We start from the raw sequence: 24,586 nt of genomic DNA, 5'->3' as shown, positions 1-24,586 counted from the left end.
TTATAATTGGAAGCCCATATTCTGACCCCTATACCCTTTATATGTTCGCATTTAAGACCTGAAAAACTGATTCAAATCAGTCCATGTCCAAATGCAGCAAGACCTGGACAATATCCAGGCTTGGGCTGACAAGTGGCAAGCAACATTCGTGCCACACAAGTGCCAGGCAATGACCATCTCCAATAAGAGTGAATGACATTCAATGGCATTACCATCACTGAATCACCATCCTGGAGGATACCATTGCCCAGAATCTGAACTGGACTAGCCATTTAAATACTATGGCTACAAGAGCAGGTCAGAGGCTAGGAATCCTGCGATGATTAACTCACCTCCTGACTCCCTAAAGCCTGTCCACCATCTACAAGGCACAAGTCAGGAGTGTGATGGAATACTTCCCACTTGTCTGGATGAGTGCAGCTCCCACAACACTCAAGAAACTTGACACCGTCAAGGACAAAGCAGCCCGCTTGATTGGCACCACATCCACAAACATTCATTCCCTCCACCACTGATGCACAGTAGTAGCAGTGTGTACCATCTACATGATACACTGCTGGAATTCACTAAGGCTCCTTAGACAGCACCTTCCAAATGCACGACCACTACTATCTAGAAAGACAAGGGCTGCAGATGCATGGGAACACCACCACCTGGAATTTCCTCTCCAAGTCACTCACCACCCTGACTTGGAAATATATCGGCCGTTCCTTCACTGTCACTGGGTCAAAATCCTGGAACTCCCTCCCTAACAGCACTGTAGGTGTACCTACACCACGTGGACTGCAGCGGTTCAAGAAGGCAGCTCACCACCACCTTCTCAAGGGCAACTGGGGATGGGCAATAAATGCTGACTCAGTCAGCGAAGCCCACATCCCACGAGTGAATAAAAAAAATTTGATTCCAGGGGTTTGTTATGTTAGCAGATCCCTGTCAGGTTAGTGGTAGAGTTGTTTAATTGGTTGCACATTCCTAGATTAAAGAGAACAAGAATCTAGGGTTGCCCCTTATGGTCCTTATCTAGCATGGTGTCATTGGATTAAGGTGAGATTGGGTTTGCTTGTTAAAAAGCCTGTAACATTCCTCGCCGAGACTAAGACACCAATAACAGTTATTTGGACAAAGTGCTTGTGGGTGGCAGTGGCCACAGAGCTATGACCCAGGCAAGAATTTTACCAGGCCTCTGGAGATGGGCTAGGGGGCGGGAGGGGCAAAAAAATGGCGGTTGGAAAAATAGGGAGGGGAGCTTGACGTGTTGCCACCTTTATCAAAGGTGAGAATGGCAGCAGCTTGGCAAATTCAGGTAAGTAATTGGCCTATTGACAGCCATATTACCATGACTTTGGGATTTCGCTGGCATTGGAACGGCCCACCTCACCGCATAGGGAGACTGCCAAATATATTGAGGCGGCCTCTCAGTGGCTTACCAGCTGTGGGTTGGGGTGGGGGGGGTGGGGGGGTTGGGTGTGGGGGTGGGGGGCGCGGTAGAGGGGGAGCGGTGGAGCGGTGGGGGGGAGCTTCCTTCCTTCCCAGAGACACCATGTCCTGTGGAAGGGCCTCCCAATGGCAATGGCTGCCCTCATGGTCCTGACGTTGCTGTTGGAGGGTTCACCTCCCTGATCGCAGGGGCCTGCCTACCTAGCCCCAGCACATTAGAGGGTGCCTCAACCTCTTAATTGGCCATCACCGGTACGATTCCCTCTGTGATCCTGCCATTCACCTGCCCCAGCTTGGGACTGGTATTTGGTCTCGGCAGCGGGACCCAAAGCATGCCGGTAAAATTCCGGTAAATGCTTTTGAGGACAAGTGCAAAAATCAGGTATTGTTTTATCCTCATGCTTCTCTCCTCCTCCATTCCCACAGGCATTAACTGCAGCTCAGGTACAGTTTGATGCTGGGTTCAGGCTGCCCTGCTGCAATATCTTGCCTGTTTCACACATGAGCCGAGCATGTCATCACCCCCTGTTCTTGCCCAGCATCCACAGTTGGATACTTCCTTGCAGCAGTGACTGTATAGCAATCAGGACCAGGAACTGTGGCTGTTTTTTCCTGACCCTTTCTCATTCAGGGGCTACTGTGGTCAGCTATAGCTCTTTGTTGTCCCAGATGGGATCAGATAAGTCAAGCACAGAGCTGGTCTGTAAGGCTAAGCAGCATGCTTGGCAATGAATTGATCTAATAAGTCGCTGGGGGGGTGCAGAGGAATGGACAGTCTCACCTTGCCTTTCCCTCAACAGAGAGCCCTTTCTAAGGGTTTCTGTGTGGTTGAGTCCAGAAAGTTTTGTCATACCCACACACTTCAAAAGTCCCTTCAACAGCAAGACATAAGAACATAAGAAGGTAGGAAGAGGGGTGGGTCATTCGGCTTGTTAGCCTGTTCTACCATGTGATTAGATCATGGCTGATCTGTAACTCAACTCTATTTACCTGCCTTGAGTCCACTTTCCTTAACTTTCTAGCTGAACAAAAATCTATCAACTTCATTTTGAAATTTTCAATAGGCCTAGCCTCAACACTTTTTTTGGGGGAATGAGAGTTCCAGATTTTCACTGCCCTTTCGATGACAAAGTACTTCCTGACATCACCACTGAATGGCCTGTCTCTAATTTTAAGGTTATGCTCCCTTGTTCCATTCTTCTGACCAGAGGGAATGATCTCTCTCTGTCTACCCATCATATCCATTAATCATTTTAAACATGACAATTAGATCACACTTCAATCTTCTGTACTCAAGGGAAAATAGGCCTAGTCTATCCAACTGCCAGTGTAATTTCATCCTGGTATCATATCTGTTACATCTCCTCCACAGCCAGTATGTCCTTCTAGAATTGTGGTGTCGGGAACCGAACGCAGTATTCCAGTGCTGTAAGATGCAAAAACAAAACCCCTTAGGAGGAGATTCTCAAGGTGATGGTGATAGTTAAGCAAATGGCTGTCAGGGGCATCGTGTCGGCTATCTAGGATCTGGCAACAGATGGGTTAAGTTGCTGCCACTGCTCATATTTCAGATCTACCCCCAGCAACGTGAATGAGAATCTGGCCAAAATCTTCCAATACTAGACCCCTCCCTCCCCCCCTCCACGATATCCTGAATGCGATCAGCCAATTCTGAAGTATGTTAGCTTAACTCAGACAGAAGTCAAAATGAATGCTAAGACATCAATAGCTAACCACCTGCTGAAATTACAACACCACCCTCTGAACACAGAGTGGCGAACCCAGTGTAGAAAAGATTGGTGTTCCGAAGTTGATATTTAAAAGGTGTTTTCAACTGAAGAATGCATTGGGTTTGAAGTTGGAGGAACAGATACCTTTGCCTTAATATTCAACTGAAGAGCCCTGGTTTTCGGAGAGTGTCTCCACTCATTTTTGAACTGAGGACATTGCTCACAATCTGCTGCTTCAGTGACTATTGGAAGTCCTACGTCAGAATAATGAGCCTCCGTAAGGATTCATTGGTACACTGCCTCATGTCGCAGCAGCACTCTGCATTCATCGTGTGAGAGGCATTGAAACGTGGGCCGGCCCCTCATGATTTTGTGTGAATGCAAATCTGAAAAAACAAAGCAAACAGAGTTCAGCGTTTTAGACCAGGTGCAGGAACAATGAGCGTGCTTAGAACTGACCAGTAACAGAGCTGCGTTTGTAAATTTGTACAATCCCATGCAGCCCAGCTGTAGATGTTTCTTCACTGAAAATGAAAACAAAGACAATGTGCCCAAATAACATTATGCCGCAAATACTGTGAAATGCCACAATCTAAATAGTTATTTAATGGCATATTCTAGGCCTTTTAGAACAAGTGGCTTGTGATTCACTTTGGCGGGAATTCAACACCAACCTCTTAGGCTGGAATTTTCCAGCCCTGTTGGCGTTAGATGTCATGGTAGGTGGAAGGGTGTGTGTGTGGGGGGGGTGGTGTTGGGGGGGGTGGTTGGGGGGTGGGGGTGGGGGGGGGTGGTTGGGTGGGGGGGGTGGTTGGGGGGGGTGGTTGGGGGGTGGGGGTGGGGTGGGGGTTGGTTGGGGGGGTGGTGGTTGGGGGGTGTGGGGGGGGGGTTGGGGTTGGGGGGGGTTGGGGGGGTGGGGGGGGTGTTGGGGGGGGGTGGTGGAGGGGGTGGGGGGCGGTGGGGGGTGTGGGGGGGGGTGGGGGGTGGGGGGGGGTGGGGGGGCGGTGGGGGGTGGTGGGGGTGGGTGGGGGGGAGTGGGGGTGGGTGGGGTGGTGGGGGGGTGTGGGGGTGGGTGGGGGGAGTGGGGGTGGGTGGGGTGGTGGGGGGGGGAGTGGGGGTGGGGGGGTGGTGGGGGTGGGTGGGGGGGAGTGGGGGTGGGTGGGTGGGGGGGAGTGGGGGTGGGTGGGGGGGGGGGGGGGGAGTGGGGGTGGGTGGGGGGGAGTGGGGGTGGGTGGGGTGGTGGGGGGGGTGTGGGGGTGGGTGGGGGGGGAGTGGGGGTGGGTGGGGTGGTGGGGGGGGGAGTGGGGGTGGGGGGGGTGGGTGGTGGGGGGATGGGGGTGTAACGTAATATGGTGAGCAGGCCAAAAATCGGCTTCACGCCGTCATGAAACCAGTTTGCGATCGATCGCTCCACTCGTCAATGGCGAGGAGCATTTCCTGTCACCACACATCAGGAACGTCATTTTAGTACATTTGCATCTAATTGTAAGCCCTGCTCACCGGAACTGTGCCCCCTCCGGCAAATCTACCACCCTTTAAAAGGCGGGCACCTGGCGAGCTGAACTTGGAGGCGAGGGCGCACAGCCTTGAGCAGCGCTCGTGAGCCTTGCCCGGAGACATCAAGGAGGAGGCGACGCTTACATGGCGGGAGGCACAGACGAGTCACTTTTTCCCGGCTGGCTTTCCATGCGGTGCTGGGGCAAAGGCTCCAGTGTGTGTGTGAGACCTGGGTTTGTTGTCGGGCAGGGGTGGGGAATGCTGGTGGTGATGGGTGTGTGTGAGACCTGGGTTTGTTGTGGGGGAGGGGTGGGGAATGCTGGTGGTGATGGGTGTGTGTGAGACCTGGGTTTGTTGTGGGGGAGGGGTGCGGAATGCTGGTGGCGATGGGTGTGTGTGAGACCTGGGTTTGTTGTGGGGGAGGGGTGGGGAATGCTGGTGGTGATGGGTTGGCGCGGCCAACAAGGCAGCCCAGACTGAAGGAAATACTCAACTTCACGCCGAGCTTTTCTGCCCAATCAAGTGACGCAAAAGCATGAATGAGCCACCAAACGCTCCAGAACTTTGCACCCCTGGGTGCAGACTGCAATTTAATGTGCATTTTAGGGAGCAACACAGCAATCGGCCGACTGGGTAAGTAGTACAATCCCCTTGTGAAAGGGGCCATGGCGCAGTCACTGGCGGAGGCGCTCACAGCCCCTTGCAACGTCTTTATTAAGGTTTGGACCAGCATCTATTATGGTTCAAGCTAAGAGCACGGCCTTGCAGTGTGGGTTAGGAGAAAGCCTGCGCCTGAGCTGAGAGCACAGCATGCAGTCCAGTGGCCGAAGCTGCCGCCGATCGGTCAAGCGGAGTGCAGCGGAGGTGGGTGGGGTTTCGGACATCCAATGAGCGCACTCCTGCATGTGTGAAGGGCCTTCATATTTAACCAAGAGAGGTTCTTAGTACACCCACGCTAACCCACGCGTCTCTGTCTCTTTGATCCTGTAGGAAGAGAACATCAGGATCATGGACCCTGGTGATTTAGCGGTCTGCCTCATGGCTGACAGGGAGCAGAGAAGAAGAGAGTGATGGAGGTGCCTGGCACGGCAAAGGGAGGAGCAACTCCTTCAAGATGATGGGGAGGCAAGGCCTCCTGTGCACATAGCTGAAGATCCACAGCGAGCCGTTGTTTGTAAGCACCTCACTAGACCCAGGGCCTGTAGACAGCGCCTGTCATTCCTGCAGATGACTGATAATCAGTGTTGCTGAAGTCTGCGCATGTCTAGGGAACTGGTTGGTCACGAATGCCACCTGCTGCAAGATTTGGCGCCATGAGGATATGGAGGGCTTCCATTGCCAGCGGCCATGCATGTGACTGCGGCGCTCAATTTTTATGAAGTGGCTCTTTCCAGGGCCCCACAGGTGACCCATGTGGAATCTCGCAAGCCTCCACAGACAAGTTTATCAGGAGGTCACAGATGCCATCTTCGCAAAGGCACAGATGTTTGTGCATTTCCCCTAGGATCAGGAAAACCGGGAAGCAAGAGCGCTGGGATTTGCGCAGATCTCAGGTTTTCCACAGGTGCAGGGTGCCATCGCTGCACTCACATAGCGCTTAGATCTCCGTGGCAACAAACAGTTAACTACGGCAACCGCAAGGGCTTCCAATCGCTGAATACTCAGCTGGTGTGCAACTGCCACAAACGAATCCTACAGGTCTGCACACAATTCCCAGGGAGCATCCACAACTCCTACATCCATAGCAGGTCTCAGATCCCCAACATCTTCCAGGGTCCAGAGAAGCTGCAGGGTTGGCTCCTTGGGAATAAGGGTTACCCACAGAGGATGTGGTTGACGAAGCCCATGCAGCGGCCTCAGACTGACGGTGTAATGAGGCTCATGCTGCTGGATTTTGGTGGAGCAAACGATAGACATTCTGAAAATGAGGTTCCGGTGCCTCGACAGATCCGGTTTAGCACTGCAATATAGTTTCCAGAGGGTGTCGCACATCTTCGTCGCTAGCTGCATAATACACAACCTGGCGCTGCAACGGGGTTGGGGGGGGGGGGTGGTGGGGTGGGGAGGGGGGGAAGGTGGGGGGGGTGGGATGTGGCTGAGGAGGAGATGGAAGAGCTGCACGTCTCCTCCGAGAGGGAGAAATTTAAGGGCTTGGTGGTGATGAGGTTTTCCAAGATGAGGATGTGGGCGATGAAGCCATTGCACTGACCAGACGAGGCAGGTGAGCTTGGGAGGCCCTCATAGCCGCAAGATTCGTGGAGGATGATGACCAGATGCGGTTGGGACAGTCACACCCTCACCTTGCATCTGTGAACATTTAATTCCTGTGTGGCTGATGACAGTGCACATACCCTCAGTGGTCAGACTCATGTCATAGAGATGCAGCAGAGGCCCTACTAGTTGCTAGATTGTAGGAGGATGATGATGACATGCAGTGAGGACACTCCACAGATCTTCACATTGCCTCTGTGAATGTCTGACTCCTCTCTGGCTGAGGGTAGCTCACTTGCGCTCAGTGTTCAGGGTCATATCATGGAGATGCAATCATGAAACTTTAAATGCACCTGATCCTTCGTTAACTTTCAGCACCTGAGCCCTTCAGGAGCACAGCGTCACTGGTCACAGATGCTGAAGAGATGGGGGTCCAGCCCCACCTCAAAGGTGCTGAGAGCACACAGAGAGAATGACAGAACTCTGTGACGCCTGCCCTCGGACACCCTGGCAGTAACGACAAGCACCATCGAGGTTCAGGCATCACTAATGTGACCAGTGAGTGTGAAGCTGGACCATCACTTTGGTCTGAAGTTTACACACTGCACAGGGAAGAGGTCCTGGATTGTGACACCTGCCTTTATCTTGTGCAGAAAGGTTTCACATCTGAGTGACACGAACACTGCTCCTCATAACAAGGAATCAAATGCAGGGAGATATTCTTGGGAATCTGTTTACAAAAGTGAACATTGTGTACAAGTGATTAACACCCGTGCCCAAGCTGTGCAACTGCATCTTCTTAACCTTCCTAACCCTGCCGCTACCTCTTGGTGTTCCCCCGACGTCCACAGCGGGGGTGGATGCAGCCTGCTTGACTGATACGCCCTGTCTGTGATGACCTTGACCGGTGTCCTTTGGTGGGCCGAGACCTGGTGGGCCCTGGCCTGCTGTGTGGCAGTGGCACCTCCTCAGCCTGTGGAGCTGGAGCTGCTGGGGTCACGAGGGGATTCGGATGGGCTGGACACTCCTGAGGTCACCTGGTTGGATGACCCCGGGCTGTGCACCTGCTGAACCTGCTCCCTATGGGTGTCTGAGGGCCCCTGGCCCCTTGAGGAGAAGGGGAAGTTGGAGTGGGATTGAGTTGTCCTGCACCTCTTTCGCTTTGACTTTGTTGGAGGCCAACTATGGCATCAGCCATGGCATTCAGCCAGCACAGTAGTGCAGGACCAAGGTCTACGTGGCGGCTGCCATCCTGCCAATGTTGTCCTCAGTGCGTTGGCATGCCGACGCTATCACTTCAGTCTGAAGGCAGATGGACTCCTCCTTCACGCCTTGCAATCTGAGGAGTGCAGCGGACATCCCTTCCTGATGTTCCAACGCTTACCTTTGCAGCTCCAGCAACTGTGGTATGACCGAGTCCAGAGGCTCGCCATCTGATTCAGACACAGCGGATTTCTGGCTTCCGGCAGTCCTCCAACTGTTGGAAACCTGGGAAGCCCGTGCCGTTGCCTGCTGTGGATCAGACAGTGTGATGTGCTCACCAGATTGTGACCCCGAGGCTACTCGACAGCTGGGTTTCACTGAGGTGTGTGTCTCTGCGCTGGTGGAGGGTGTGGGTGAGCGCTGTGACGGGTCTTCAATTAGGGTGTTGTCAGATTCTTCTTCCGAGGTGTCTTTGGGTCTAGGGTCGAGGACCTGGCTCGTGGATTCCCTCGACTGCTCCCTAGATGTGCCTGAGAAAGCAAGGAGAGATAATTAGCGTGTAGCAGGGGACGGCGGAACAGGGGAACTGACTCACAACAGGGTTGTCTGATGGATGTTGCACTGCTGGATCCTCAGTTGGTAGAGCATCACCGACCTCACCATCAGCACAGGAACAGTCCAGATCCTCGCCGGCCAGCTGGATGACTCTATTTTCAAAGTCTTTGAGGAACTTGATGTCAGGCATTCCTCCATCAGTCTGCGACCTCTCCCTTTTGTTGTGTGCCAGCTTGACCTTCATGAAGACAAATGCAGAGCCTGCAAACAGGCCAGATGGGAAAGATGTCTGGAATGGGCGGGTGGTGAGTGGCGCCATGGATGGGATGAGGACATGATCCGCAGGGTAGATGAAGGTGTGGGTGTGTGTGTGTGTGTGTGTGTGTGTGTGAGTGAGAGAGAGAGTGAATGTGAAGTCCCTTGAATTGGCAGTGAGTGAGATCCCTGTGGATGTGTGATGGGTTTGTGAGTGTGTGAGTTGAGAGTGATGAGAAGAGTGACTTCCCCTGTCGGAACGGAGGAGATCATTCATCCTCTTTCGGCACTGGGTGGCTGCCCTCTTTTGCGGGGCGTTGGCGCTGTCCATGGCTGCCCCGCCTCCCAAGCTGGATTGATGACCTGGCTTGCTGGTCTGCGCCCAGACCGGGGGTAGAGGACTTCACAGCAGACTTCCACAGTGTCCCGTGGGCGCTCGAGAGAGGCGTTCTAAGTTTGGGGGCCGCATGTGTCCTCCCATTGGCAGCAGCTTCTGATTCCTTAGAGAGAGAGAGAGAGCTCTGTGCAGGGGCACCCAGATTACTGAAGGCCTGAGGTGACGGCGGGGTGGACAAATCAGAGGCCTCCTCGCCAGTGATCCAGCGTGTTTCCTGGGGGAATGCATTATTAATGAGGCAGGATGTTTCGGGAAGGGGACGATGCGGCGCAAAAAAGCCCCCATTGCAGCCGACGGGTAACAGGTCCTTTTTCTCGCCCGGTCCTGCACTTTGTACAAATCTGGGCCAATTCCGCCCTTAGTGTGGGATCCTGTGCAGGGCCAAGTCAGGTCAGAGTGGCAGGTTCCCTGAGGATGTCTGTGGACCAGTTGGGCTTTCACAACCATCTGACACTTTTCATAGTCACTTTTTCGTTCTTTCACGGGATGTGGATCTAATCAATCTTTGCTATTGGCGTCACAAGCAAACTTTGTAGAAAGGAATGCAGCAGTAGGCATTACTGTCAGATCCTGAACCGGATCCTGCGTGTTGAAAAGAACAGGCTCGGCTGGTCTCTGCTTCACTTTGAGAGCCCGTGGGATGTGGGCATCGCTGGCTGGGCTGGCATTTATTGCTCATCCCCAATTGCCCTTGAGAAGGTGGTAGTGAGGCACCTTCTTGAACGGCTGCAGTCCATGTGGTGTAGGTACACCCACAGTGCTGTTAGGGAGGGAGTTCTGGAATTTGACCCAGCGACTGTGAAGGAACAGCGATATATTTTCAAGTCAGGATGGTGAGTGACTTGGAGGGGAACTTACAGGTGGTGGTGTTCCCATGTGTCTGCTGCCCTTGTCCCTCTAGATGGTAGAGGTCGCGGGTTTGGAAGGTCTTGTCGAAGGAGCCTTGATAAGTTGCTGCAGCGGATCTTGTAGTAGATGGTACACACACTGCTGCTACTGTGCGCCGGTGGTGGAGGGAGTAACTGGTATCAACCTACAACCTACCACCTTTATTAAATTCACTTTTACAATTGTGCTATGGTGGGATTTGAACTCAACCCCCTCCCCCGCCCCCCGCAGATTTGTAGAGCAAGTGCTTGGAGGTGGATGTCAATGTTGATTTTTCTAAACAAAATAAGTTTCCAATTGGGCAAAAGAAGAGTTTCACTTAATAAGAGAGAACTCAACTCACCAAGAATCTGAGCTTTTGAGGCTTCTGTGTGCCTTCAAACCTTGATTTTATTAAAATAAATTGTATTTAATGACAGCCAATATAAAATTTATTTTTAATGAATGCACACCTTGATTTCTACTGAGAAAGTGTTGATACTCGCTGAGTTTCAGTCAAGTAAACCTGCTTTTGAAGCAGGGATTTTGGTTTCGATCCTGTATCATTATTTTATTCCAATGGTGCCCCCTGGTGTCCAATGCTAGATGTTTGCAGAATGTTTTGCAGGTGCGAAAATAGCAGTCTGTACAATCAAAGATATGCATTATTCTCAAGTTAAAGCAGTACTCATTCCTATAGGTAAGAATTTGTATTGATCCTATTATTTTTGCTATTGGACTGACCACATGTGAATGGATAATTGGTTTATATAAGAAAGTTTATACAAAATATAAAATAATAGAAGGTTGCACAATTATGGATATTTCAGTATACAAATAACTACAATACATTGCAAAGTGCAGGCCTCCTAAACTTACAGAATGAAAATGAAAAGACAACCACAGTCTGCATTTTGTATTAAAGTTCATAGATCATATGTTGTCATGTCTTCCTGCCCACCCCTGAGCTCATGCCCATAATACAAGGGTTGGGGAGGGGGGGTGCTGAAATCAGCAGCCTGCCTGCCTCATTTAAATAGATAATCAAGAGTCAATTAGGCTTGTTACCAAGCCAATTTACCCCAATAATACACTGCCAAGCCATAAAATGTTTGGTGTAGGCAGACGATTTTTAAAAAAATTCTTCAATGGGTGGGTTGGAAGGAAAGGGGGGGCTCTGTCTTCGGGGGCTGCCCTTTGCCCTTTGTGACCCCACCCCCCCCCACCCCCGCTAAGATAGAAGCCCTGTTTCTTCCTACACGTCTATTGCCTTAAACCCACCCACCACCCCCCCCCCCCCCCCCCCCCAACCCCCCACCCCCACCGCTTCTAACCTACCCAAACCATCCCTGCCTGAAACCCCGGACTTACCTGTTTCTGGGGACCCATTGGGCCTTCTTCTGCTTCCTTGTCGCAGTCCTGACAGTGGCCCCAAATGCCCTCTTGGTGCCACCGGGATTGACGTAGCTGCCAGCCACTCGAATTGGCCAGCAGCTCCCCAGGGTGGGACCTCCTCCCCAGCAAGGGGCTCAAGTCCCACCCTGCCCCAAGTTAGCCTGCCCGCAGCGCTTCATGGCTGTGGGGCAGGCCAGTGTGGAGCGAGCCCGCAAGGGGGTGGGTCACAGGGTGGGAGGCCAGCTGACTGCGCCCCCTCTCAACCCCCCCCAGCCTGTAATATTCTATCCAGTGGTAATGGGAGGTGGGATTCAAGAATATTCTGGCGAAGGTATGATTGTTGGTAGACTACAGTTATGTTCCCTCAGTTACTGAAGAGGTTAGTTGCAAAGCATAATAAACTCTGAGTCACACAGTTAAACTCTGAGCCACTCGGCTAAACCAAGCTATGTGGTTAAGCTCTGAGCCATACAGTTAAATACTGAGCGACGCGGTTAAATACTGATCCACACGGTTAAACTCTGAGCCATACAGTTAAATACTGAGCCACGTGGATAGAGTCCGAGAATCCCCAACAGAAGTATTGCAGACTGAAGTTATTATTCACTGTGATTCCTTCCCTGAGGTCATACTTCATGACATGAGACAGAATCACATATCTTTTAAGAGGATAGCTTTCGACCAGGATGGAAGAATTTATAAATCTAAGTAACTTAGGCAGTGTAAAGACTCATGTCACTTTTTATCTTCCCAAATAACTAAGCCGAAAAGGAAAGGCATCAAATGGGCCAGCAGAATTACCAGCTTCAATATAATTATGTTTAATTGCAAATATCTTGATTATGTTAAGAAAGCTGGAAAATAGTAACAAGAGAAATATTGCGCAGCATAGAATTCTCAAAGTAGAAAGTCAGAATTCGCGATACTCGGCAATGTTGGTCTGATTAACAGACAGCGAGAGAATTTTAGGGATTGTTGCAGCTGCTGGATTACACAGCATCTATTTAAGGAAAATCTAGGGATGTACTTTTTATTTAAAGTGCATCCCTTTCATTTAAATTGAGAATCATGATCAACTTACCTTAAGTTTATTTGATGTTTTTTCGCAAGGAACATAGAACCAGGAGGAGGCCATTCAGCCCCTTGAGCCTCTTCCACCATTAAATGAGATCATGGCTGATCTGTGACCTCACTATACCTGCCTTTTCCCTGTGTCCCTTAATACCTTTGGCTAACAATGTCTATCAATCTCAGTTTTTAAATTAACCATTAATCTAGCATCAATTGCCATTTGCCGAAGAGAGTTCTAAACTTCTACCCCCTTTTTGTGTTCTTAATTTCACTGCTGAAAGGCCTGGCTCTAATTTTTTGACTCTGTCCATTAGTCCATAACTCCCCAGCCAACGGAAGTAGTTTCTATTTAGCCTACCTGTTCTCCATATTATCTTGAAAACTTTTGAGATGAGACTGCACCTCGAACACTGTGTGCAGATTTGGTGTCCTTTTTTAAGGAAGGATGTAAATGCATTGGAGGTGATTCAAAGGTAGTTTACTAGATTGATACATGGAATGAGACAGACCTGCGGTCTGTCCGCAAGAATGACCCAAACCTCCCTGTCGCTTGCCATTTTAACACTCCACCCTGCTCTCTTGCCCACATGTCTGTCCTTGGCTTGCTGCATTGTTCCATTGAAGCCCAACGCAAACTGGAGGAACAGCACCTCATCTTCCGACTAGGCACTTTACAGCCTTCCGGACTGAATATTGAATTCAACAACTTTAGATCTTGAAGTCCCTCCTCCATCCCCACCCCCTTTCTGTCTCTTTCCCCCTTCCTTTTTTTTTTCCAATAATTTATATAGATTTTTCTTTTCCCACCTATTTCCATTATTTTTGAATCTTTTATGCCCTGCTAGCCTTTCCACCCCACCCCCACTAGAGCTGTACCTTGAGTGCCCTACCATCCATTCTTAATTAGCACATTCGTTTAGATAATATCACTACCTTCAACGCCTCTGTGTTCTTTTGTTCTTTTGTCTGTGACATCTTTTGATTGTCTGCTCCTATCACTGCTTGCTTGTCCCTACAACCACACCATCCCCCCCACACTTCTCTCCCCCAACCCAACCCCGCCGCCCCGCCCCCCCCACCCCCCCCCCCCAACCTTAAACCACCTTGTATTTCACCCCTCTCCTTAGATACACTCAGTTCTGTTGAAGGGTCATGGGGACTCGAAACGTCAACTCTTTTCTTCTCCGCCGATGCTGCCAGACCTGCTGAGTTTATCCAGGTAATTCTGTTTTTGTCCTGGAATGAGTGGGTTGTCTTATGAGAAAAGGTTGGACAGACTGGACTTGTTTCTACTGGAGTTTAGAAGAGTGAGGGGTGATTTGACTGAAGTATACAAGATCCTGAACGGCCTTGACAAGGTGGATATCGATAGGATGTTTCTTCTTGTGGGTGAGTCCAGAACTAGGGGTCACTGTTTTAAAAATTAGTGGGTCGGCCCTTTTAGAACAGAAATGAGGAGAATTTTTTTCTCTGAGGGTTTTGCGACTTTGGAATTCTCTGTCTCAGAAGGTGGAGGAGGCGGGGTCATTGAATATTTTTGAGGTGGAGGTAGATAGATTCTTGTTAGGCAAGGGAATCAAAGGATATTGGGGTTAGATGGGAATGTGGAAATCGAAACACAAGAAGATCAGCCATGATCTTATTGAATGACAGAGCAGGCCCGAGGGGCCGAATGGCCTACTCCTGTTTCTATTTCTTATGTTCTTATGATCAACTCATCCTTACCCTTCTAAATACCATGGAATGCAACCCTGCTTTGTTTAAATTTACCTTATAATTTAACCATTGGAGTCCAAGTACTATTCTAGTTGCATTCCATCCAAGGCCAATATATTCTTCTTAAGCTGTGGTGCCCAGAACTGTTCACAGTGTTTCAAGGTGTGCTCTAACCAGCGTTTTGTATAGCTGAAGCATGACTTCTACCTGCTTCTCTTCTAGATCTCTAAACGCTGCCTCTATAAACACAGCTTCCCTCATGTTTATGCCTCTGTTAGCTAAGGCAGTATCACAAAGCAACTTCAAACTTGAGACAGTACAGGAAACTTCCTGGCTAGAGGTATCTTCCCTGGGCCATTGCTGTGGTGAAGTGACATGAGTAGACTACCCTAAGAGGGAAGTTGGATATGTAATTAAGAGTATCCATGACAGCAGGAAATTTGCAAATTTTAAATATGTCATACAAATTTTACATTTGCCATTTTCATCTTGATAAAATGGAGTACTTTGAATAAAAAATATACCCTAGATTTTCCTAACTCTTGCATTTTCTATAACGGCTTGAAACCATTCCGAGTTAGATTTTAGCATCTTGTAAATATTTATTAAGAAGTTAAGGGACGTTTTACAATAAAGAAGTGTCCGGTTTGTTTTGTGAATAAGGTTTGGTTATACCGAATCTCAGACTTGCACTTGTAGTTTGTGAAGAATAGTGAGCAAACTGGAGTTATATTGGCTGCTGTGCCTCGCCACAGCTACAGGGAAATTCCTGCAGGCTTAGGTCAACAAACAGATTTGCCTCCTGTTGTTGGCTGACCTTTCAATTAGGAGGCAGCACAGGAACAGCAGTCGGCAATTCCAGCCCTTGAGTCAGTTCCACCATTCAACAAGATTGTAGTTGATCTTATAACCTACCTTGGCATCTAACAAAAATCTACTGATATAAGTCTTGAAACTTTCAATTAACCCAGCATCCAAATTCTCTAAATCTTCTGACTGCTTGTCCAACATCAGGTACAGGGTAAGCAAAACATTTCTTCCAACTAAATATTGGGAAGACTGAGGCTATTGCCTTCGGTCCCACCACTAACTCCATTCCTGAACCACCAAGTGCAACCCTCTTCCTGACAAATCTCTTTAGCTGAACCGTTGTTCGCAGCCTTGGTGCCATATTTGATTCCAAGGTCAACTTCCAACCATATATCCATGTCATCACAAGGAACACCTATTGCCATCTCCATAGCACTACCTGACACCCCCTCCTCTCCCCACCCCACCTCAGCTCACCTGATACTGAAATCCGCATTTATGACCTTGTTACCTCTAGACTTGGCTATTTCAATGCACAATGGGCTGGACTCCCACCCTCTCCCCTATATAATCTTGTGGTCATTCAAACCTGCTGCCCATATTCCAATGGACTAACCAAATCCTGTTCACACGTCATTCCCACATTCACAGACTTCTTTTTGACTGACACACTACATTTCCACATGGGTCCCTCATCATCCTTGATAGAGGTTAAAGGAAATTATGCAGAAACTGATGCAAATTTCAGTGGTACGTTGGGAGTGCTAGTCCTCCTGGATTGCCCTGAGTCTCTGGGAATTAAGGATAAATCTCATGGGCACTGAAGAATCACAGGGGACATAAAAAGAATTGTATTATTTTCTATGAAACAGTTTTTGTTGATTTGCTTCTAAAAAAGTTTTGGTGAGCACTGTGGAGCAATTGAAGGCGGAAAATCATGTGATAGAACCTCCAGGAATACATCTCAGGGATATGTCCAATTAGAGCAGGCAACCCTAAGATTTCAGAGGGCCCCTCCCCCCCACCCCGCACCTCCTAACCTGAGATCTGTCGTGGTCAAATTGTTGACCTGTTGTCTGATTGCAGAACTCCTGACATTAGGGTGCCAATGATACTTTCTCTTGCTTGACTGATTTCTGACTTTGCATCCAGCTGTTTAGGATGGACAGAGAGATGTGCTGCACTTGCAGCTGTAGCTGCTCATGATGCCCTTGAAGTAAAACCTTGTTATCATCATGACAGCCAGTCAGGACTATAAATGGCAGCTGGTTGCAGAGCTGCTTCAGCAAAGACCTGGGAGCAGTTTGCCTGATGGACTGCTCATGACTGCATTAGGGAGGGAATTATTTAAGAATTCATTCACAGGTTGTGGACTTCGCTGGCTAGGCCAGCATTTTTATTGCCCATCCCCAATTGCCCTTGAGAAGATGCTGGTGAGCTGCCCCTCCTTGAGTCACTACAGTCCATCTGGTGTCGGTACACCCACAGTACTTTCAGGGAGGGGGTTCCAGGATTTTGACCCAGCGACAAGTGAAGGAACATCGACGTATTTCCAAGTCAGGATGGTGTGCGGCTTGGAGGGGAACTTGTAGGTGGTGCTGTTCTCATGTGTCTGCTGCCCTTATCCTTCTAGGTGGTAGAGGTCACCGGTTTGGAAGGTGCTGTCGAAGGAGCCTTGGGTGAGTTGCTGCAGTGCATCTCGTAGATGGTACACACTGCTGCTACTGTGTGTTGGTAGTGGAGTGAATGTTAAAGGTAGTGGATGGGGTGCTAATCTAGTGGTTAAAGCAAAATACTGCGGATGCTGGAACTCTGAAATAAAGACAGAAAATGCTGAAAAACTCAACAGGTCTGACAACAGATGTGGAGAGAGAAACAGAGTTAACGTTTCGAGTCTGTATAAGCCTTCTTCAGAGCAGGGTCATGCAGACTCGAAATGTTAACTCTGTTTCTCTCTCCACAGATGCTGTCAGATCTGCTAAATTTTCCCCCATTTTCTGTTTTTATTTATGCTAATCACGTGGATTGCTTTGTCCTGGACGGTGTCAAGCTTCTTGAGTGTTGTTGGAGCTGCACTCATCCAGGCAAGTGGAGAGTATTCCATCACACTCTTGACTTGTGCCTTGTAGATGGTGGACAGGCTTTGGGGAATCAGGGGGTGAGTTACTCGCTGCAGGATTCCCAGACTCTGACCTGCTCTTGTAGCCACTGTTTAGTCTCTGGTCAATGGTAAACCCCAGGATGTTGCTGGTGGGGGATTCAGTGATGGTAATACCATTGAATGTCAAGGGGAGATGGTTGGATTCTCTCTTGTTGGCGATGGTCATTGCCTGGCACTTGTGTGGTGCGAATGTTATCAGCTCAAGCCTGAAAGTTGCCCAGGTCTTGCTGCATATGGACACAGTATGCTTCATTATCTGAGGAGTTGCGATTGGTACTGAACATTGTGCAATGGAGGAGCCTTTGCATGTGCATCTTTAGTAATGTAGGTTCTGCTTATTTTGTTTGGCGAGTCTCACTGCATTTAGGCTGAAGAGTCCAACTCTTACTGACTTACCCTTTTAATCTCCAAAATTTAATTTGGCACAGAAGTTAATTGGATAAAGCATGCTGCTTCTTCTGACATTAAGAAGCAGATTCTTTTACGTACGTGCCATTTGTCGACTTAGTCTTTTGAGATACACCTTGTCCTGTGATAGGTTTATCGATTTGCTTTTGTGCCTTCTTTAAAATCACAGTTCTCAAACTGCTTTTGCCGCGGTACATGATGTTGTTGTAAATAAAGAGACCGTTCACCAGATATCAGTAAGTTCCATTACAATTCATCCTCATTGTTTAACAAACTCTGCTTTATATCAGTTCTGTTGAAGGGTCATGAGGACTCGAAACGTCAACTCTTTTCTTCTCCGCCGATGCTGCCAGACCTGCTGAGTTCTTCCAGGTAATTCTGTTTTTGTTCTGCTTTATATTGACTGGTGATCTCAGCCAGGCCGAGATTGGGCTTGAAAGGCACTCCGTCAAGGTCATTTCTTTTAAGTTGTAGGAATGTCCCAAAGCAGATCACAGCAAATGAGTTAAAGTGTAATCGTATCTCTTTGTATAGGCAAATCCAGCAGTCAGTATGCACACACCAAGCTCCTACAAATAGTAACACAGGTAAATAGCTAGGTACTCTCTGTTGGTGATGTTGGTTGAGGGATAAACATTGACGAAAACATTCCTGTTCTTCTACACGTAGTGTCATAGGACTCATTATATTTATTTTGACAGGGAGGCGGGGCCTCTTTTTTTTAATGTCTTGTCCCCAAAAAAAAACTCCTCCCAAGGCAAGTAGTACTACACTGGGGGGTGCCAGCCTAGATTATGTGCTGATCCCTGGGAGTGTTTCACCTCACAGCCTCCTGACTCAGGTGAGAGTGCCACCACTGAGCCAAGGTTGGCCATACAGTTAGCCTCAACAGCCCTGATCCCAGAAGGAGAATCAGAGTCCCAATCCCCTTCAGGATCCTGCTGGAAAGTGCGTAAATGCCCAGCTCGGTTGTGACATCTCCATTGTCCATCCCTTAGATTCATGCGGAAAAAGTGAAGCATATGAGCCTACATCTCAGTACAAGTGAGAAGAGAGGGGATAAATAGAAAACAAGAAGACAAAACAGAGTTGTCTTAAGAGTTCTCAAAAGAAAGTACAGTTTTAGTGATGTGTCACACATCCATTAGCTGACTCTTCAGAATTTTATGTTAGAATAACATAGTGCAGAATACTGAAATATAACAGTTGCAATTACCTCTTTGTGAATGAGAGGTTTTTTCAGGGAAATTGTAAAGTATGCAACATGTTCCAATTATAGATGTTGCATAGACAAAAATTGGCTATTTAAGTGCATCTCCTTTTTATTATTCATTCGTGAGATGTGAGCATCGCTGGCAAAGTCATCATTTATTGCCATTCCCTGAAAGAAATCCCTTCAAAACAGATGAGCCACTCCTATTCTCCTTATAAGATGTGGTGCCATTGGAATCCAGCACCCTGGTGCACCTCACCTGTAGCCATCTCAAGCTCAGCTCATGTCCACATCATCAGCCCTGACCTCTCGATAGAGATCAGGAGAAAGAAGGCTGGAGAACCTTCCCCTCCTCAACCTGGGGCACCAAGGCCATTTGAAACACTCCCACTGTTACCTTTCCTGAGACCTAACTTAGCACACACCGGCGATTGAGCTTAATACCTTGCTCTTGCTTAAAATTTATGATGGATTTTGATGGAATAAATAAGGGGCAACAGTTTCCACTTGAAGGAGCAGTAGTGAGCCAGACACAGACTTAAGATAACTGGCAAAAAGAACAGAGGAGAGATAATGAGAAATTAACTTTACGCAGTGACTTGTTATGATCTGGAGTGCGCTGCATGAAAGTGTGATGGAAGAAGATTCAATAGTAACTTTTTTAAAAGGGAATTGGAAATGTACTTGAAGTGGAAACAAATACAGGGCTATGGGGAAAGAGGGGAAACTATAGAAGTTATGATCTGTATATTAAATGACCCCATCAGCGTTTGTGTAGACTGATAACAATCGCTTTAGAAAAAGCTCTGCATTTTTGTTTTGCATTTCTGGTTTCTATTTCCATTGATAACAGGACAGCAACTGAATAACCTCTTGTGTGGTAATGTTCCATGATTCTATAGGCTCAACAATCGCCAGGCAAACTCCTTGGGAAGCTGACAAAATGGTTGCATGATGCCTCGATTCTTTCATTTTTCAGTACTATGGATTATATATGCACAGACACAAATTTCTTTTTACCTTTGATATGCCGTGCCGATGCCACACCTGGACTTTAATTGCTCTTCGGCTCTTCCAAACCCGAGCTTGTGTTCAATGAGCCACAAGATTAATAATGAAACAGCTATGACCTCCTTAATCAGTCACATCTTTCTGCTTTCCCCCAGTGACAAGTCAAATGCGTTCAGGCCATTCCCTGTTCAATTCAATTCAAGGCATGGAATTCAGAATGAATTTTAAATCCCAGGTAACTGCAGGAGGCAGATGATGTGCTTTAGCACTTGGGCAATTCAATTTGGGTCACTTGTCTAGTAAAATACCGCCAACATACACTATGACATTGTCAGTCTCCACATTGCGTCTGTGACATTTTAAAACCAAATTTAAACGTAATTTTCACGAGCCTTTTAGTGTTTGAATCTTCAGGATATGGTGCACGTATCAACTCTCGCTCATTTACACTGAGTCAGAGCTTCTCTGTGTGACTCAGTCACTAAAGTGCCATTCCATTGCTGCAGACAGACTCACAGGGTAATTAAAAAAGATTGTTGGCATTGTGCGAGTTTTACAGGTATAACATGGGTGCCTAAACTTCCAGGATGGCAGATGGCATACCAACACACATCCTGCACTGGAAGTGCATCATCCAACAGACTGTTGATAGGAGCCTAGGGCCTGTGCCTGAAACAAGCCTGAGGCCCAGTGAATATGCTAACAATGTACTTAATGCCTGTTTCAGGCTTCCTTTTCAGATTTTGTTAGCGACTGACTCTAGCGAGCAGCGTGCATGCTGTGGTCAGTATTTTCAGACACTTAGCAGTCAATCCAGTGGCTTCTTAAAAGTGGCCACTGAAATCTTTTGATAATTAAGGTTTTATAAATTAACTTATTGTGGACGTGTGGGGATTAGGAGTGCTCCTCTGCTCCCATAGCAAAGCCGCAAGCCCCTGCTGCCTCCAGGAGCCAACCCCCTCCCCATTTCCTCCTCCCCCTGCACTCGGCTTCTTGCCTCAGCTGACATTTGAGTGTCCAGTCCTGACTCTTTCTGAGGCTGCTGAGCAACCTCTGGGGCTGCGACTGGCACCTGCAGCTCATTGGTAAGGAACAAACAATGCCGATGGACCCAATTTGCGCGGTGCTGCCTCCGGCTCTCAGCTGATGCATGCACTGCACCGGGATCACAACCTGATTGGAGCGTTATCCAGTTTCTAGGCCTGTGTGTCTTCTTTCACTTTCTTGAAACACTTCTGTTCATTCGTTTTAAAATTGCCAAGGAAGAGAAAAGTAACTCTCACAAAGTGAGAGTCAAGAATCCAATCGGGTAGTGAAGAGTGTGCTCACCGTCCAGTAGGCATGGGTAGGCACTGAGCAATAAGGATGGCACAGCAGGTGGCCATTGGCGGGACCATTGGGGCAGAGTGGGTGGAAGCGGGAGGCCATGTGATGACACCTCTCGGATTATGTCTAACCAGAGTTGTAAACGCCAAGAGGTGTAGACCACCGAGAGCCCATTTTCCAACAAAAACAAAAATACCTGGAAAAACTCAGCAGGTCTGAGAACATCTGCGGAGAGGGACACAGTTAACGTTTCGAGTCCGAATGACTCTTCATCAGAACTAAGGAAAAATAGAAAAGAGGTGAAATATAAGCTGGTTTAAGGGGTGTGGGGGCGGTGAGACAGGTAGAGCTGGATAGAGGGCCAGTGATAGGTGGAGATTGCCAAAAGATGTCATAGACAAAAGGACAAAGAGGTGTTGACGGTGGTGATATTAGCTAAGAAATGTGCTAATGTGGACCTTAAGGGTAGAAAGCAGGACAAGCAAGGGACAGGTAGCCTTTCCAACCTTGCTTTTGTGTTATGCTGGCCAGGTTTTAGTCACATGATGAAGGCACAACAACCTGCCCGACTGTCCCTTGTTTGAGGGAGGGTCCCTGCTCCTCATTACTGTGCAGCGACCCGGCTTACTGTAAAGTTTATACTGAGCGCGTACACGTTCAGTCTCCCACCAATCATAACTTAACAGGATGATCCAAACAAAAATCACCCTCCCCCTTGAAGTTTCAATCACCTGAAAAGTGAGTGACACAGGAGGTGAAAAATTGAAATAACATACGGTATTAAAATTGTGTGCAGCTCTGTGAGAAGCTGCCAAGTGAAATCATTTTTGTCATAATTTGTTTTCCAGATGGACCAGCAACTAAGTGATGAATGCTGCAATTGATATCCGATCCATACAATTCTCCTCTGTTGTTGGTCATTACAATCTGCTGTATTGCTTAATGGCATGTGTAATCTTCATTTGCTGCAAAATATCTTAGGTTGGGAGTATTTATATGCATGAAATGTTGTAAAGGAACAAAATCTTTGATTCTGGGAAGGAATTGAATGCAGTCTTTGTTCGTGAATTGTAAGGTGCCTACAGGAAGATTTCTGCCCTTCACAGTTTGTTGTGCAATTGTCAACATTTTCTTTATCTTCTTGTTTAAAATTTCACCACAAACAGCAGAAAAAAGCTCTCTTCCCCATCTTGCTAATTAAAAAAAAGACATGCTTGGCTAATAAGAAACATTGACACATACTGTATGTGGAACCAAGCGGAGCTGGATTTGACTGAGTGCGGCAGGACAGATATTTTGTTAAAAGGATTACTGTCTTCTGTTTGCCAGAACTTTTGTCTTGGTTTGGAGGGGAAAGAACAGTCACATTGGATGTTCCAAGTCATTTAACAAACTTCTGGACCTGAATTGCATGCTCTCTCCCCCCCCCACCTCGACCAGACCCCCAACCCCAACCCGCCCCGACCTCTCAGTGATTTTATGCTGGGGCAGGCAAGGCCTCAAATGGCTGCCTGCCCTTGCCCCAATTGAGGCCCTTAAGTGGCCAATTATTGACCACTTAAGGGCCATTTCCTGCCCAGTCTCTAATTTTTAGGCTGGTGGGAGGATATCCTGAGTGTGGGTGAAGCCTGAAAATCATCAGATTTGGGCCTCGGGCAGGGAGGGTGTGGGAAGGGGGTGCCTCCATCAGAAGCCCCCCTCTGACTTCAGATGCTCCCTACTTAAGGCCTGGTGGCCGCTGGACCTCCCTCCCTACCCTACCCCACCCCCACCACCGGCCTATTCCCCAATACCCCAATCCCCCACAATCCACACCCTCCCAGGCCTACCCTACCCTATCCTCCCCGCCCTGAGACCCCGAAAACTCACCTTTCCGTGCACTCCCGGGACTTTAGGCTCTGTCAACTGCATGAAGTTCCTCTTCTGTCCACCGGAGCTTCTGTCGCTGCAGCAACCAGAGAGCTGTCGACCTCTCTAAGGTGGGACTTCCTCCTGACTGAGGGGCGAAAGTCCCGCCGGCAGCCAATGGATGCTCATTGGAGCATGAAATGGCTGTGAGGCAGGCCGCGTTGGAGGGATGTGTTCCCCACTGACTCTTCAGATGGCAGGACAGGAAACTCCACCATCTGAAATATCCTGGCCTTGGGTGTCATTGATGTGGAGGAGTGTGTGTCATCTGTAAGATGAATGAGATACAAGTGGGTTGAAAGACCTTCCTATTGTTGTGACCTGTGGATTCATTCACTGGTAAGAGTCAAGAAGGGTGGGGGGGAAGAGAAAATTGGTCAGAAATGATTTGCTCAACAACTCCTCTTTACTCTCTCCCAAATAAACCAATCCCAATTACCATAACCTTTCCTGGTAATTTAAATTCCTGACATCCAGAATCATCATCATCATTGCTCAATTCTGTTGCCTCCCAGGACCAATGATATCCTTTGATTAGCTAACCAGAACTGCACACGCTGTTCCATTTAAGGATCGAGGCTACAGGAACAGCATAACCTCTTTAGATTAGCATTCTCTGTTAATCCAACCCAAAACCGTATTCGCTCCTTTCTTTAAATTGTAGCTAAGCACGATTTTAATAATTATCCTTTTTTTTAACCTTAAAAATTGACTACACTCAAAGTACTTCATTTGCTGTGAAGTAGCTTGCAGACTGCTTTTTAGAAGTTGGGAAAGGCATTATATAAATGTAAGTCTTTTTCTGTGTTGATCTAGACATATCTCCTGTTTACGTTTTGTTTTTATTTGTTCATGGGATATGGGTGACACTGGCAAGGCTGGCATTTATTGCCCATCCCAAATTGTCCTGAGAACATGGTGGTGGGTGTTCTCCTTGAACTGCTGGTGAACCCGCTCCCGTTACAGTTAGGTAGGGAATGTCCAAGATTTTGATCCGTAATCAGTGAAGGAATTATGGTATTTGCACAAGTCAAGGTGATGTGTGATTTTGAGGGGAAAGTGGAGGTGATGACATCGCCATGACAGTGCCACTCATGCCCTTCTTGCTGAGATACCTCAGCAGTCAGTTAGAAATAGAGTTGGAGTTGAAAGTGCACGTGTAGTTGCTGCTGAGTATATTGCAAATAAACTTAATGTTTCCACTCAAGAAGTGTCTGCAGATCAACTCTATTACTCATAGTACAACTCAGCCACCCTACTACACTTGGCATCTCCTCCTCTTTCAGGTACCATGTCCTAAGAGGGCATTGGTGACCATGGACTTCCATTGGATTGGCCCATGATTATGCTTGGCAAAGTACTAGAGTGGTTTGCCATTGCCTTCTGCAGTTTGGCTGACCAGGAAATTTTCCCAT

Source organism: Carcharodon carcharias, chromosome 1 (genome assembly GCF_017639515.1).
Source record: "Carcharodon carcharias isolate sCarCar2 chromosome 1, sCarCar2.pri, whole genome shotgun sequence".
In the NCBI taxonomy this organism is placed as follows: domain Eukaryota; kingdom Metazoa; phylum Chordata; class Chondrichthyes; order Lamniformes; family Lamnidae; genus Carcharodon; species Carcharodon carcharias.
The sequence above is the reverse complement of the archived record's forward strand: the minus strand, read 5'-3'. Positions refer to the sequence as shown.